Source organism: Pinus tabuliformis, chromosome Q (genome assembly GCF_031772625.1).
Source record: "Pinus tabuliformis cultivar Carrire ecotype Pingquan chromosome Q, CPIR1, whole genome shotgun sequence".
Taxonomy (NCBI): domain Eukaryota; kingdom Viridiplantae; phylum Streptophyta; class Pinopsida; order Pinales; family Pinaceae; genus Pinus; species Pinus tabuliformis.
Window position 1 is genome coordinate 763,055,219 of NC_142296.1, and position 15,355 is coordinate 763,070,573.

Here is a 15,355-nt window from a genome sequence, read left to right on the forward strand (position 1 = left end):
AGTGCAACTAGAGCAGTAGTTGAGCAAGTATCCGCATGTCTACCAATCTATGAAGATACCAAGTTGTTTTCAGACAAGGACATCAAGCTGAAATGGCAAGATGTCAATGAAGCATTTGCAGGAACTTTTAGGGAAGACCTCAAAGACCGCCAGGTGTATGTGAACATTCACAAGTCCGGCTTGTACCAGATTGCATGAAGATACCCACATTTCCATGTGCGGACATGATACACTGGATCGTCTCGCACACAGATCTCGAGACGATGACTTTGAGCAGTGTCAGCGGGACAAAGATTGCAACGTTCTATGCATGGGATTATGATGAGATGTATCAGATGTTAGAGCCCTTGACTATCATGGAGACTCCCTTTAGCTTACCCAGCAGCAGTTCCAACTCTGGGGACATTCTTGAGAACTGGGTAAAGGAGCTAACTAGATTCAGAATGACACCCAAAAATATCTACAAGACAAAGATACTGCAGAAGGTGTATCAATACTTGGTCATATTTGCATGTCAACTATATGGCCAAGAAAACATGGAAACCCTCCCACAGAGTTGGGTGATCGCGCTAGACCAACTGGCCAGAGAGGGAAAACCATGTAACTAGTCCAGCATGTTGGCTCATCAGCTGAAGGAATAGGTAACGAAGGCTCGACAGTCACCCGGAGGTATGCAAGTAGAGATCTACATGTCCACCTACATCTTAGATGCAATTTGTGCTCAACAAGAGTTCCCGGGCTTGGAGTGGGCATGGTCACCAGCGAAGACTATTGTGAACACATATTGTAAGTTGTTGTCTGAATGCAAATTCAGACAAGTTATCACACGGCTATCTGATCATTTTGTCAACCCAGTTTACAAGATGATATTCAAACAGGATCCACCCTGCATGTCAAGGGAAGCAATGGAGGCACTGATAAACATTGTTGATTGGTATGCCTCACCATCTGGCACCTTCATACAAATGTTCAGCACGGATAAGCCTATGCATGTTCTACCGAAGTTTTCCTTGGAAATACTCGTCATGCAGGAAGTATCATATCACATCTCAGCAAGATTGATAGCTAGACTACACTGAAAGAAGAAGGCACCTTAGCCCGCTCTTCCATTGCGGATTGGTTATATGAGATTCGGATTTTCAAGCAAGCAGATGTCGAAGAAGAACATATGAGGAAGTATCCATTCGACCTCCGAAGTTATAATCTAAATGACCCACACTGTATTGTGAAATATCACTGCACGAGAGTACAGTTCGACTAGATCCACAGGCATTTCATTGGGCCAAGGAGGACCCATGGAGATTTTGCTACAGTTTCTCCAGACCCAATGAATAGGTCAGCTTCGCCGTGGAGTGGTTAGTGAAGCAACATGAAGCAGTATCCTGGAGAGCAGTAGCAACAGCAGCAGTAGCAGCAGAGGCAAGCATACCAGTGTGTGACAAGGGAAAGAGGAAGATTGTCGATCACATGGAGGAAGAGAAAAGCTACAAGTTTTGAGCAGATCTACTGGTAGAGAAAGCAGCTTTGGCTATAGAGGCAAAGATGCAACAGCGTGACAAGCAAATCACGCAAAGGCTGAGGGAGAAGAGAAGAATGGAGGAAACAGAGAAGGAGTTACATGAGCTGAAGGAGCAACTCCCTAAGGAACAAGAGCTACGCAAACAAGAGAGGGAAGCACAGTAGAAATAGGTACAGCAGGGGGTGAAACATGTGAAAATAGATGAAACAGTGCCCATACTGGTAGTGGACTCATCAGAACATCTGGCATCAGGCAAACAGGGTGAACCATCATATGAGTAAGACTTCGAAAGTGAGATAGAGCAAGCACTTCAACAGTTGGATACGGATATGGAGCAATGGGAATTGGAACAGGACATCGACCTCATGCCTCACAACATCCAGATGATGAGCAATTCTCAAGCGACTGAGGAGCCACTGAGATCCTCAGAGATCAGATGGAAGGAGAGATGCACAACATCTCATTTGACGAGTCTCAACATAGAGTTGTGCGGTCTCATAGAGTGTCGACTCCGGATGAGCATACATCTCCTGCACAAGTTGAGGAACGAGTGATCATGTCTGACATGCACAAACATCCAGCAGCCTTGGCCGATGCAACCAGAGTGTATTTCGAAGCCACTAGCTCAAGTGTTCACTTTCTGATAGCTGAGAATGAGCGAATGGCTAAGGAACTACAGACAGCCAAGCAAGGACAAGATTTGGTGACAGCGTCCACCCGAGCTGAACTGAAGAAGGCAATACTAGATGAAGTATTGTCCCTTGACACAGTTATGTGAGTGTTGTACTCCAAGGTTGGCACCATCCATAAGGCAGCAGTCCATCTCAACAAATGGTAGCAGAGATGTGCTAGAAGAGCACATATCTTGACAAACTTTCATTCTGCTATTGATTACATGCAAACATGGATGATGAGGTACAAGGGGGACTTGCTTCACTTGCCTAAGATGATGAAGACCAGTTTGATTGAGCTGAAGGCACATATCTGGAGTCAAGTTCGAAACTATGAAGAGATCCCACATATCATCACTAGTATACAGGCTTCCCATGCATGTGTGTTCAAGAGTATGGATGTTGTGGTGCGCGCACATGTGATCCCATCTATTGGGACTCTCACATAGGTGAAGACAAAGGCACAGGTCTGACTAGAGCTTGACTCGTACTTCGAAGAGTTGATGTGCATCACCACCAGCCTAGACTTGCCCATCAATGCAGACATCATGCACATTGCTAGTCCAACCGCATTGAAGACAATGATGTGCATTCTCACAGACGAGTTGGACAGAGGAGCCCAAGCAATGTACCCGGATGCTATGGAGGCAAGAGTCAGGTTCCAGAAAGATGTCACCTTGGAGCACACGAACACCATCATGGACTACCGATCTTGGCATCAGTATGTTATTGTTGATCAGTTCGAGGATGTTGAGGAGTTGGACTTCGATGGTTGTCTAAGTCATAGTGATGTCTTGCATAGCTTGCTCAAGCCATTTCTCTCACATGGGTACATGTGCATTGTAATGTAATTTCTTTTCAAGTGTAAGTCAAGTGTCGATAGTTGGATGTAACAGTCATAGAGTATATGAAGAGTCATGAGGGTAGTTGAATTATAACAAAAAGGGAATGTCAAGCATCACCCCAACCTTTGCTATAAACAGTCCCTCATAACTCATTGTAAAGGCTTTTGGTCAGCCAAGCTTTCAATAAGACTATCTTGGAGAGAGCTTGGACAGTATTGTAACGAGCCTTGGCTTCTCCACTGCACAGAGCTAGTACATCTCTTTAGAGGAGCAGGCGGTTTTGGCTGTAACGTTCCGCTATTTGAAATAGTGGTTGGACATGGATGTATTGTATGATTGGAACTTACACTTCTTAATATAACAAAAGCTAGCATGTTTCATGCATATGTTGTATTGTATTTTATGCTATCTGGTTTACTCTAAATGATACATGTATCTGTTTACTTACGCATGCATGTATAGCTATCTGTGTATGTGTCTATGAAACTTTTTGAAATATGTTGTTGGTTTAACTATCACATTGGATTGCTTACTAACTTACCTTCCATGTTGTGATGTATCTTTGCTCATGTGTTCCCTTCTTAACTACATGCTATCACAGGTTTCCAAGGGGTGCACTCATCTCAACCCCCGAGTGTTAGAACCTCTCATGCACCTTCCTTGGCTCACTGCAGCTGTCACAGCCTTGCTACCAACTGAGTTATCTTACTTACCTCTGTGCGAAATCGTGTTCAAGGCATTACCATACAACCCATTGTTGGGACTCCTACACCAAATGGTCTGAGGTCTAATTGGGACTTCTTATCGAGGAGATCCCCTGACATGTTGGCAGGTCCAACACCGTTAACAACATACAAGGGATTTATTTTGGGAAAATACCCCAAGTCTTCCTTTCACGACATTGACAGTCGAGAAAAGGGTATTCTAGATTGATTCCATTCAGATGTGTGTGGACCAATCTCGATAGCATCCACAGGAAAACATAGGTATTATGTTATATTTATTGATGACTATTCTCATAAATGTTGAATATTTTTCATGCAGAAAAAGGATCAAACTTTCACAAAGTTTTGTGAGTTTAAAGCATTGGTGGAGAAAGAATCAGGAAAAAAGGTTAAATCTCTACAGAGTGATAGCAGTGGTGAGTATGTCTCTAACTATTTTAAGAACTTATGTGCAACGGAAGGTATTAAATGGTAGTTGACGGCACCCCATAACCCTTAGCAGAATGGGGTGGTCGAGAGGAAGAATAGAAGCATAGTAGGGGTAGTGAGGGAGATTTTGCATGATCAAGGCCTACCACTACACTTGTGGGCTAAGACATACAACACAGATGTTTATGTTTAGAACTATAGCCCACATCGAATACTTGAGATGAAGATGCCAGAGGAGGCTTATTCCGGTAAGAGGCCAAATTTTGGTCACTTCATGATTTTTGGGTCATCGGTATTTTTCCATGTGACCAAAGATGCATGGAATAAGCTTGAGTCAACAACAGAGTTGGGGATATTTGTGGGGTACAAAAATACACCTCACAACTATTGGGTGTACTTGCCAACCAGTGGGATGACAATGGTTCACAGGGATGTCAGATTCGATGAGGAGAAGGCCATGTGAGTTTACCTTGAGATAGAGCTTGAGCTACATGCAGATGAGGATATTTTTGCACCTAAGGTTGAGGAGCCTAGGATTGATGTGGAGAATCCACATGCAGGAGATCTAGGAGCAAAGACATCCACTCGGGAAGAGTCTTCAAAAGAGGGAGTAGAACACACCAGAGAGACTGACAGATTCTTGGATGATGCATGGGAGAATGTCGGAGCACCCACTTCTCAGCGCGGGTAGAGGAGGTCACCTGAGAGGTACAATGGATACATGGCTCTTATGGGAAAATGTGTTGTGACATATCCATATTCCTTTAAGGAAGCATTGTTGCAGTCGGTTTGGGTTGATGCCATGGTGGAGGAGTATGACTCCATAGATTGTAATAGTGTTTGGGATGTGGTCCTGAGCCGAAGGACAAGTCAATGGTGAGTTCCCTTTGGATTTACAAGGTAAGGAAAGCTACATATGGTAGTGTTGAGAAGCATAATGCTAGATTTGTTGCCCGTGGATTTTCACAGGTAGAGGGGATTGACTATGATGATACCTTTTCTCCTATTGCGAGGTACTCATCAATCATATCTATATTGTCACTATGAGAAAAAATGGGTTGGAAGATACATCAGATGGATGTGAAGATAGCCTTCCTTAATGGCATGATTGAGGAAGAGGTGTAAATAGAGAATCCTAAAGGTTTTGATACCTTTGACTGTGAGTCGCATGTGTGTCGACTCAAGAGAGTGTTGTATTGGTTGAAGCAAGCACCCCATGATTGGTACACTGGGATAGATAGCTACTTCACTGGGTCGGGATTCACAAAGAGTGAAGAGGATGAGAACCGATACCACATAGTGGTGGAAGGTAAATTGTTGATCATTGTACTTTATGTTGATGATCTCATACTGACAGGTGATGATTAGTTGATCAAATATTTCAAGGAGGACCTTGAAAGATAGTTTGAGATGAAGGACATGGGACTCATGCATTACTTTCTTGTCATGGATGTATGGCAGGGAGATGGGGAGTTTTTTGTGTCTCAGGGAAAGTATGCCAACAAGATACTCAGGAGATTCCACATGGAGAGAAAAAAATCCATGGAGACTCCTCTAGCAGGTAACTAGAGGAAGGAGGATGCTACTTCATGGAAAGTAGTGGAAGTTGTTGTTTACAGGAAGCTTTTGGGTTCACTCATGTAGTTGGTGAACACATGACCAGATATGTGCTATGCAGTTAACCAGCTTAGTCAAGCGATGGTTAGGCCTACCAAGTTGTATTGGAAGGCAGAAAAGCATGTGTTGAGATACCTTAGGGGAACTTCTCAATATGGATTATGGTATATACGAATAGAGGGAATGAAGCTTCAAGACTTCACTAATGTAGATTGGGCAGGGATTCCATCTAACCGGAATATCACATCAGGAGGGATCCTTAGTATTGGGTCAGCGGCAGTTTCTTAGTATAACAGGTCACAAAGATCGGTTGCACTCAGTTCGGCAAAGGTAGAGTACATGGTTGTGAGTGAGGAAGCATGTGAGGCCATCTAGATGATGAATATTCTGGTTAGTTTGTTTGGTCAGTAGATGGATCAACTGTGATTTACTGCAATAATCAGACTTTTATCAAACTCTCTGAAAATCCAGTTTTTTATGTCGGTCCAAGAATATTGATATCCAATATAACGATCTCAGATATTGTGTATTGAGGTGGATTATGTTTTTAGAGTACATTCCCATGGAGGAGAAAGAAGCTGGCATTTTGACAAAGGAATTGTCAAGCTTTAAATTCGAATTTCATAGAGACAAGATCGGGGTAGCTGATAATCCCTTTCTTGTTGAGAGGGAGTGTTGATAAATGGCAACAAGAAATTCCAGTTTAATTTTTCCTTGAATTAAACTGAGAATTAAAATTGAATTCTATTCTTATAGCAACTTGTAAATAGTTAATTAAGTTTAATTAACTTAATTAGCTTAGGAATTTCGAGTTGGAAGTCTTTCTGTAGTCATGTATATGTTCACCCTATGTTTTAGGGGTCCAATATGAGTTTAAATTGAGTTGGAAATTAGATCACTCAGTTTACTGATTTAAGTTCACTTAAATTATTTCTAAATTGTTTGTGGAACTAATAGAGAGTTAACAGTCAGTTGGTGCATTAGTGCATCCACAAGTGTCACTCTAGTTAACTAAAGATTCCCTCATCACAAACTCATGCATGTCGATTCTGAGAAAGAACTAGTTGAGACTAGAGTGCAGGGACAGTGTACTATCAGTTGTATTATTTACAGGAGTGTAAATATCATGCATGCATCAGAGATTGATCCTATGTTTGGATTGCGCAGTTTTGGAAGCATGAATTCCCTTTAAATATGGGTTATTCATCCTAGGAATTACGCAAGAGATTAGGGGATGGGAGAGTTGCTAAATAGGCTAAGGATTTGGCTTGAGCTAGCTTGTGAACTGAGAGAGTTGAACATACTTGTGCGGAATTGTTCTAGTGAGAACAAGATTTGTATCTTCACTCATATTTCTGATATATGCAATACAGATAGAGGGGTTTTGAGCAGTGGCTTTCCCTAGATACATCTTGTGTTATGCGCCATTGATTTCTCTTCTTCTTGTTATTATTGTTTTCATCTATCTATTGGATTCTGCTTCTTGAAAGAAGAAGTAGATTCTTGTCCTGTGCTTTAGTGCATTGCATGAGCTTGTGAATCTACAATATTTTCTACAGCATTATTGGAGCAATCTAGGATTGGAGAAAGGAAGGAAAAGGAAGGACAAGAAAGAAAGGATTAAGGATGGAAGAGTTGTATCAAGTGTCTATATTGGGATTACTTGTAGGTATCGAATTGCATGTATAATTTAATTGCTAGTTTTGGCATGCATGGTACATGCATGTGTGTGTTTGGTTCTCTCATTTTTATTGGCATGAGTTTTGTCGGGGGTGACAGTGGTTTTCATCTTTTCCTTTCCATTTCTAGATATCCATGGTGTGATGGGGTTCTTTCATTGGTTGAGCTTCTGATTTCCATATGGTTTTGTAATTGGGTAAGGTGGTCTCAGGCAAATTCCCAAGGGCCTAGGAATCCCTTGACCGGTAATGGCAGGTTTGTGGTAAATCCTGAGGGTGGAGACATGGAAATTATTTAAGGTATTGGTGAAGAAATATGGAGGCATCCAAGCTTATTTAGGGCCTAGTGATCCCTTGACCTGTTTTGGCGGGGTTGTGGTAAACCCTGGTAATGTATGTTTATTGTTTGGGCTTGAGAATCCCTTAACTGGTAATGGCAGGATTGTGGTAAAACCTGGTTGTGTAGGTTCTTGTTTCGAGCCTAGGAATCCCTTAACCTATTTTTGTGGGATAGCGGTAAAGCTTGAGGCCATGGTTTTTTTTTGAGTCCCACATTCATGCTTGGAATATGGCACTGGGGTGATTGGTTGACATAAATATTTGGTTCAGACCAATCTATGGTCGGGTGGTACGTGGAAGTCCCTGAATTGGTTGGATTTTGCATATGTTAATAAGAGGTTTTTCGTATTCTATTTCATGAGCACTTGTACTTATTATTAGTTTTGGGCAGAGATCTGGAGTCTAGCCCTAAAAAGGTGGCACAAAATTCGTGGTTCCAAGCACAAAACTAGGAATTTGGGACTGCAATCGTTGGCTTGCAGGCTTATGCATGCGACTGGATGCCTACAGTCACATGGATGCAGAATTATGCATGAAAATAGTAGTCCAAGACAGTGAAAAATAAATCTGATTCAAGGTTTGGGCACCTGGAGAGGTGGTTTAGCTCTTGGGGGTCCTGTAGCTCCTGAGGAAGGTCATTAAATTTTTAGTTTTTCAATTCCACTTCCATAAGTGTACTTAGGAGGTTAATTCATGTCTTAGTAGCTCTTCCTCTCATGTTTATCCCTACAGGCCAGTGAAATTGGGTAAATGTGGGAGGAGGGTGTTACAGAGTGGTATCAAAGCATGGTTCAAACACTTGGATTGGATATGGTTATGGCTAGCCCATTCAACCCATCTGACTATATGCATGTTGTTATGCATGCATTGACATGGTTAAGGTTTCCATGCATGAGGTAATTGTATGTCATTTATGTCATCATGATGTTTTGGTATTATATGATGTTGATATGTTGGTTGAGACAAAGCAGGAGAAGAAAATTATCAAAGCGAGGTTGCAACACTATACCTCAGGGTAAGAGCAGATCATTATACAGGTATTGTATGTTGGGCATGTAGGTATGAGGGTTAATGGTTGTTATAAGAATTATGGTTAGGTACATGCTTGTCATTCTATTGTTGTTATGGTTGCATGCATGATAGATGTTAGTTGATCAGTGTGGTCATATGCACATGCGTCGGATAGTCATGAATGGTAGTAATTTGTTGTTATATGCACTACGATCATATGCATGATGATTTTAGTCATTGTAGTTAAGATTATAGTGCTATTATGTATCATGCTACTTTGGATTGGTCTGTGAAGATAATTATGGTTATGATATTCGGGTATGAATCGACATACTTGTAATATTTTGTCGTACTAATCTGGACTAATTTTTGCAGATGTGATAGCCCTCCCTGAGATACATTGAGGTCTGATTTTGATTATGTTTCTATTTGGTTTAGCTAACATGGTATGTTTATAGGTTGTATCAATATTTTATTAATTGCATGATATAAGTATGTGTCTATAAGATTGCATGAAGGAATGATTTTGTTTTAAGGCAGTTGTACTAACACAATATGAGTTTAGACAACTGATATGTACTTGACTGTAAGTGATTTCTAGTTGTAGTATTATGATTAATGATTGTGAGTTGGTCATAGATTATGGCATGGCTATTAGTCTTTGTAAAGTATTATTTCAATTAATATACATGATGCCTTGATCTTTGGAACATGTGACTAACATGTGTGAACACTTTCCAAGCAACATGCTTGGTATTAACATGACAAGGTAACAATTGAGTTGTCAATATAACTAACTTATGGGTGATGTGACAACACCTAATAAGAATCAATTGCAACAAGGTAAAACTTAAAAGAAAGGAATTGGGTAAGAATTCCTTTGGATATGTTTGGAAACCTCAACTCCAAATGAATGATTACTTTGCATGAATACATGAAGTCTTCTTAACCTTGATTTTGTCTGACATTATGTGGATATGTGCTATATTCATGAACATGTATTTGACAAGTATAATAGTTGGTTTTTAGTTATGGTTGGATTCATCAAGGAATTGGAGTCCTTTGAGATATGATGTATGTACGTGTTTAGTTATAGGCAACATGCTAGGTACAACAAGGTAAGGTAATCGATATATTGTAATATTTGGTTATGCACTGACAGTTGTATTTTTACGGTAGTATGATGCAGGGGATTTGATTTGAAGCTCTTTAGCTACTGGAATTATCCAAGATCTTTTACTTATGTGATGTTAGCAGACTTTCATATGAAATAGTATAAAACAACCACATGTGCATAATGAAATAAGAGGAAACATAATGATGATCAACAAATAAGAGGACACAAACACATTGATAACGGAGTTCACCTAGTGTGGGTTACATCTCTGGGCCCTGGTGTCAAGAGGGGGGAGGAAGTTTCGTTAAATTTTACATATGATGATGTTGTACATGGCATATTCTTTGTCATTGCAATGATAATTCCCTCAACTAGAGTGGTGTGTCTCTCCACTAAACCTTCTCAGGAACTCTCACTCATATGGGCAAATTCCCTCAACAAGAGTGGCATATCTCTCCACGAGACATCCTCACATGATGTGGAATACAATTATCCCTCAACATAATGCTAATCAGGGATCTCAACAACAAAAACACCATCTTAGAAAATCAAAAGAAAAGCATGAAATAACTACATCATATACCTCCATTGGGGATGGCCTAAAAATTCAAAGCTCAACTACTAAAACGAACATCATCGTTGAATTCGTGTCATGAAATCATGTAAAACGACTATAAAATTTGTCCTATTATAACGCTGTCAAATTCTGGACCCTTAAGAATCTTGAAGATTCCCCCAAAGATTCCTTCCTGAAGATGGCCAAAAAAAATGTTGCTTGGATGAATATTATGAGCACACTACTGCGCTCCCTGTGAAATTCTATGAAAAATAACTATATAGTTGGCATCATTCTGCCTCGGACAAAAATCAGCCTCCAAGGGAATCTTTTAGATTCCATAAGATTCTATAAAGATTCCTTGCTACTAGCTTCCTGAATTTTTGTTGTTCAGATGGGGAAATGGACCACACCATTCGACTCCTGGAAAGAAAACATGCAATAATAACTATAAACTTGTCAAAATCTAACACTGGCACCTCTGGCCCTCTAAGGGAATATTTTCAGCATCTTGGCATATTCCCCCACTCATGGTTCCACTACATCTGGGCCCTCAGGGTTTCATCGCTCCTCCACCATCGGTCTTCCCCCGATTGAATGAGTTATGAGTGGTAATACATTTGGGTGGTGGGGACTCCAAGTTATGGGCCATTGGCCCAACGATGGATTTGTCGTTTGGTGGCGAGATGGGTTGGGTTCAAAACCCACTCACTCCAATTTCAAACATTGGTTAATGTAATATATGACTCAATGTTACAATTTTAAACATTGGTTAATGTAATATATGACTCGGAGGTGGCGATGTATGACATTTGGTTGGCGTTCATTTTTGGTGGTGACACTTGGAGTCGCCCAAGTGGCAGGCTCAGTTCAACCCCTATCGGCTCCACATGATATATACAACATACCGGTGGACGGGTCCACCAGTGGTTACCCGCCCACTTGTCACATTACATTTTTAATATAACATAACCGAGGGGTGGTGGGGTTGGTGGATCGCCACCAAAAAAAAATTAATTTTTTTATATAATAATCCACTATATGAATTTTTTTTGCCAGAAAATAAGGGTCTCTTGGAAAATTAAGTATGCGACAAATTCACCTATCCGAGGGCCAAATTCCTTTCACCGGGTTGCTACAAAATTGTTTCCTCGTTAAGACTACCACTTGGCTAAATTTGACCAGAACTTTTACCAGCTATAACTTGAGCATACGACCTTGGATTTGAGTGTCGTTCATAGCGTTGGAATTGGGAAGACAAGAACTATGATATGGTCATGGTTTCGCTTCAATATGAGGAATTTTATTTTTGAGATTTTATTAAGCCACTTTTAAATTTTGAGCGTGTCTGGAGCCACCTGGATCATTCCTCCTCAATGAGTACATTTTGGTCCTCCAAAATCATGAACATAATCTGCAACTGTTGTTTTACATTATCTGCACCAGAAGTGTCCTGGCAGGCCACACTTCCTTCTTCTTCACCCTTGTACTTCAGAGCCATAAGTGATGAACCGACACCTTCATCCCCTGCAAACCTGTAGTACAATCTTTGTAAACTACATGCTCAATTCCATAAACAATCATGACCCAAGAATCCCCATACTTTCCAAGAGTTTATAACACACACTATTTGGTCAAGTTTACAATCAAAATAGAAATCAATCCCCAACTATCAATAAAAGGCCAAAACATCATTGTTGCTTTAATAAGTGATGCAAAACACATCATCGCCTTTACATTTATATCACAACACATGATTTACAAAATGTGGCCATGACAATCTGCCATATCTAGAAAAACCATCTCTTTCTCAACAAAGTGAACCACTAGTAATGTGGCATATTTTCTCATTGAACACCTTCACTAGTTGGTTTCTGCACAGGTGCTTTTTCCTTAAGACGCTACTTTAGATGGAGCCTCCAACATGTGGTTCTTTGATGTCCACCTCTATTGTAATGATTGCAAAACTTCTTCTTCCTCCAGACTCGCTTAACTTTCTTCTTTCCCTGAGGTGGTGAAGGCCTTTCATGCCTCATCCTCTTTCTTGTTTCCATTCTCTTCCAGCACTCAATAACCACATGGTTATGTAAACTACAAAAAATACATGGTTTTCTACGCCATGATTTCTGCTCAACAATAAAAACCTTGTAATCAAAATTAACTTTAGAATACTGAGACTATTTATACCTCTGACGCATTTACTCATATACCTATGACTAAGGTGGACAACCCTCTGACTCACCTACCATCTTCGCGCTCCGCGCCCACAAATCGTGGAGTCTTTACATCAGACTTAGTCAAAATTTGGGCTTTAAGTTATGTCGGTGCGGAGGTCTTGGTGCGGAGACCTCCCAACTCTGCTTGGATGATTGTAAGGTTAGAAGCGCACTGAGCAGTTGCCTGCTATATATATTGTACACGTTGTTCTGAGACAGCGGTGTCAAACTGCTCCCCTGTATCTGTTCCTGCATCCCCTTCATCTGTGTGAGCTTGCCTTCAATTATTGTGGTGTTTACAAAGGCCTTGTCAATCCAAGGCTGAACACATGCCTTCAAAACCGCTTCTCTGTGTCGCACTGCGTCTACTTGCTATCTAAGCGCTTTGGCCTATTGCATTTGCATGAGCCTCTATGTGAGGGCCACCATCTACGCGGTCCCTTTGAAGTTGTCGTACTAATGTTGTAGCTCACGCACCTTTTTTTCTAAGCATTTTATGTTCGAGTCCTCCTACATATTGGTGAGGACCTCAAAACGATTCGTCCAACATTTTGGTGCATTCCCTCACTGCACTGTTGATCTCCTCCATCCTCGATGTAATGGTGCTAGCACATTGTTCCCTTATCTCTGGAGGAGTTGAAGGTTGCACCTTAAACTACAGCTTTGTTATCTAAAGGTTCAGCTCCAGCTGAACCTTGGTCATTTCTTCTCGCGCACCCCTGTTGCTAATCTCTGGATGCACGCCTTTTCTACTGCTTCTACTGGGATGGCTATCTTAGGGACCATCTAGCAGGCTTCTTCAATTACCTGTACCATCTACTTGTTCTGAGACATGACCTCATCGTGTTGTAAGCTCAACTACTCCATGTTGATCCTTTGTTCACTCAACACCTGCAGTGCGTGGCTCTCCCTAGCCCGCAATTCTGCAGTAATCCCATCCTGCAGAACATAGAGCATCTCCCAAGTGAGCGTAGCCATGTTGATCCATGTTCCATTCAATGTATTGACCGTAGGCCTGTTGGTCTCATTTGTTGTAACCAGTGACCCTTTTGGAAGCACTATTGTGTTGGTCGTACGAGCGCGCAGCATTTCCTTGGCTGCGGTTGTTCCTACTGCGAGGTTGGTCGAGAGAGTACCAGCCTGAGGAATGCGCACCTACAACTCCTAAATCTATGCTCAAAGGGCCCCCAACACAATCTGATTATCCTCTGCAAAGTTCTAGAGGGCCTCTATGGTGACGTTGCACACCGTCTCTCCTATATCATGCAAATCCCCCTCAGTAAGGGTGATCAGGTCGATAGACAGCTTAGACGCTTTTACCTTTTTGCACAACCCCATTTTCTCTCTCAGGCGCTAGCGCTTCAATAGTGTCGACGTTGTCTATGGGTCTGCACCGCCCTCCTCTACCTTCGTTTCCATCTCTTTCTCTTACTCAGGTGAAGGTGATTTCTAGCCCTCGTGCTCCTTCTCTATTACCTTTTGTGCTACTGCTGCAGCCTTTTTTTGTTTTTCTGCCATCTGCGCAGCATCCTACACCTCCTGCGCCTTTGCTACTGCTACTTCTTTTCTTCTCTTTTCTGCCAACTGTGCCACGCGTAGTTTTTCCTCCTCTTTCTTTTTCTGTGCAACAAACTTTTCCACCGCATAGATGTTTGGAGCACACCATTCTGGTGGCCACATCTCAAGTACGCCGAAGATCACATCATCTGTGGCTATATAGGGTAGTTCATTCCACTTCTTTGTAGGGTCCTTGCGCGCCCTAAGGTAGATGTGATGAAAGTCCGCTTTAAACTCTGAAAAACTTTGTAGGTTGTTGTAGACAGTGGGTGATAACCGTGGCTTATGGTTAGTCCCCATTCTGATGTTCATCTCCATGAACAACCAGAATATTTTACTGTCACAAATCTGGTGCGCATCTTTAGTGTCCCACAGTGAAGCGTATTTCCCGGCCTCCAGGAGATCCCTTGCAATTGTGGCGAACTGGTTGTCCTCAGGAAATTCCCTAGCCACCAGCACTATGGACAGTAGAAGCCATGCATAGTGGAAGGTTTTCCCTTGTTCTTGTGCCTCGCAGAAATTCTCCAGGAACTCCTTGCACAAGAACTTGGACCAGTTAAAGTAGACCCCCTCTATGCACTGTTCGGCAAGTGCCACCACCGACGCGGGCACCTCATTTGCGCGGCACTTCTACATGTCCTTCCCTACTAGTATCTGAATCACAACTCTGACTACCTTGTTGTTGATACTGGAGATTGCGTAGTCCCTCTTTTTATTCTCCAACTTGTATTTCCTTTTAATGGCCTCCACGATGGCCAAATCACTGCTCTTCCCCTCCGAAATGTCTATTGGGTCTTCTCCTTTACACAGGAGTTGGGTAATTCAATGGATTAGGTGGTTTGTGATGGGGATGGGCTTCTCTAGCCACAAACACCCACCATGCACTAGGTAGAGCAGCTGCCTAATGACAAAGATAGTCATTGGGGCGCGATGGTAATGCGATACCTAGAGCTGGTTCAACAACCCTGCCTTTCCGGCTTCGCGTAACCACTTGCACGGCTCCAACTCTATGACTCCCGCCGCGGTGTGTTTCTTTGGCTTCATGAGGTGCATGGTTGCCAAGTGAGGGAATTT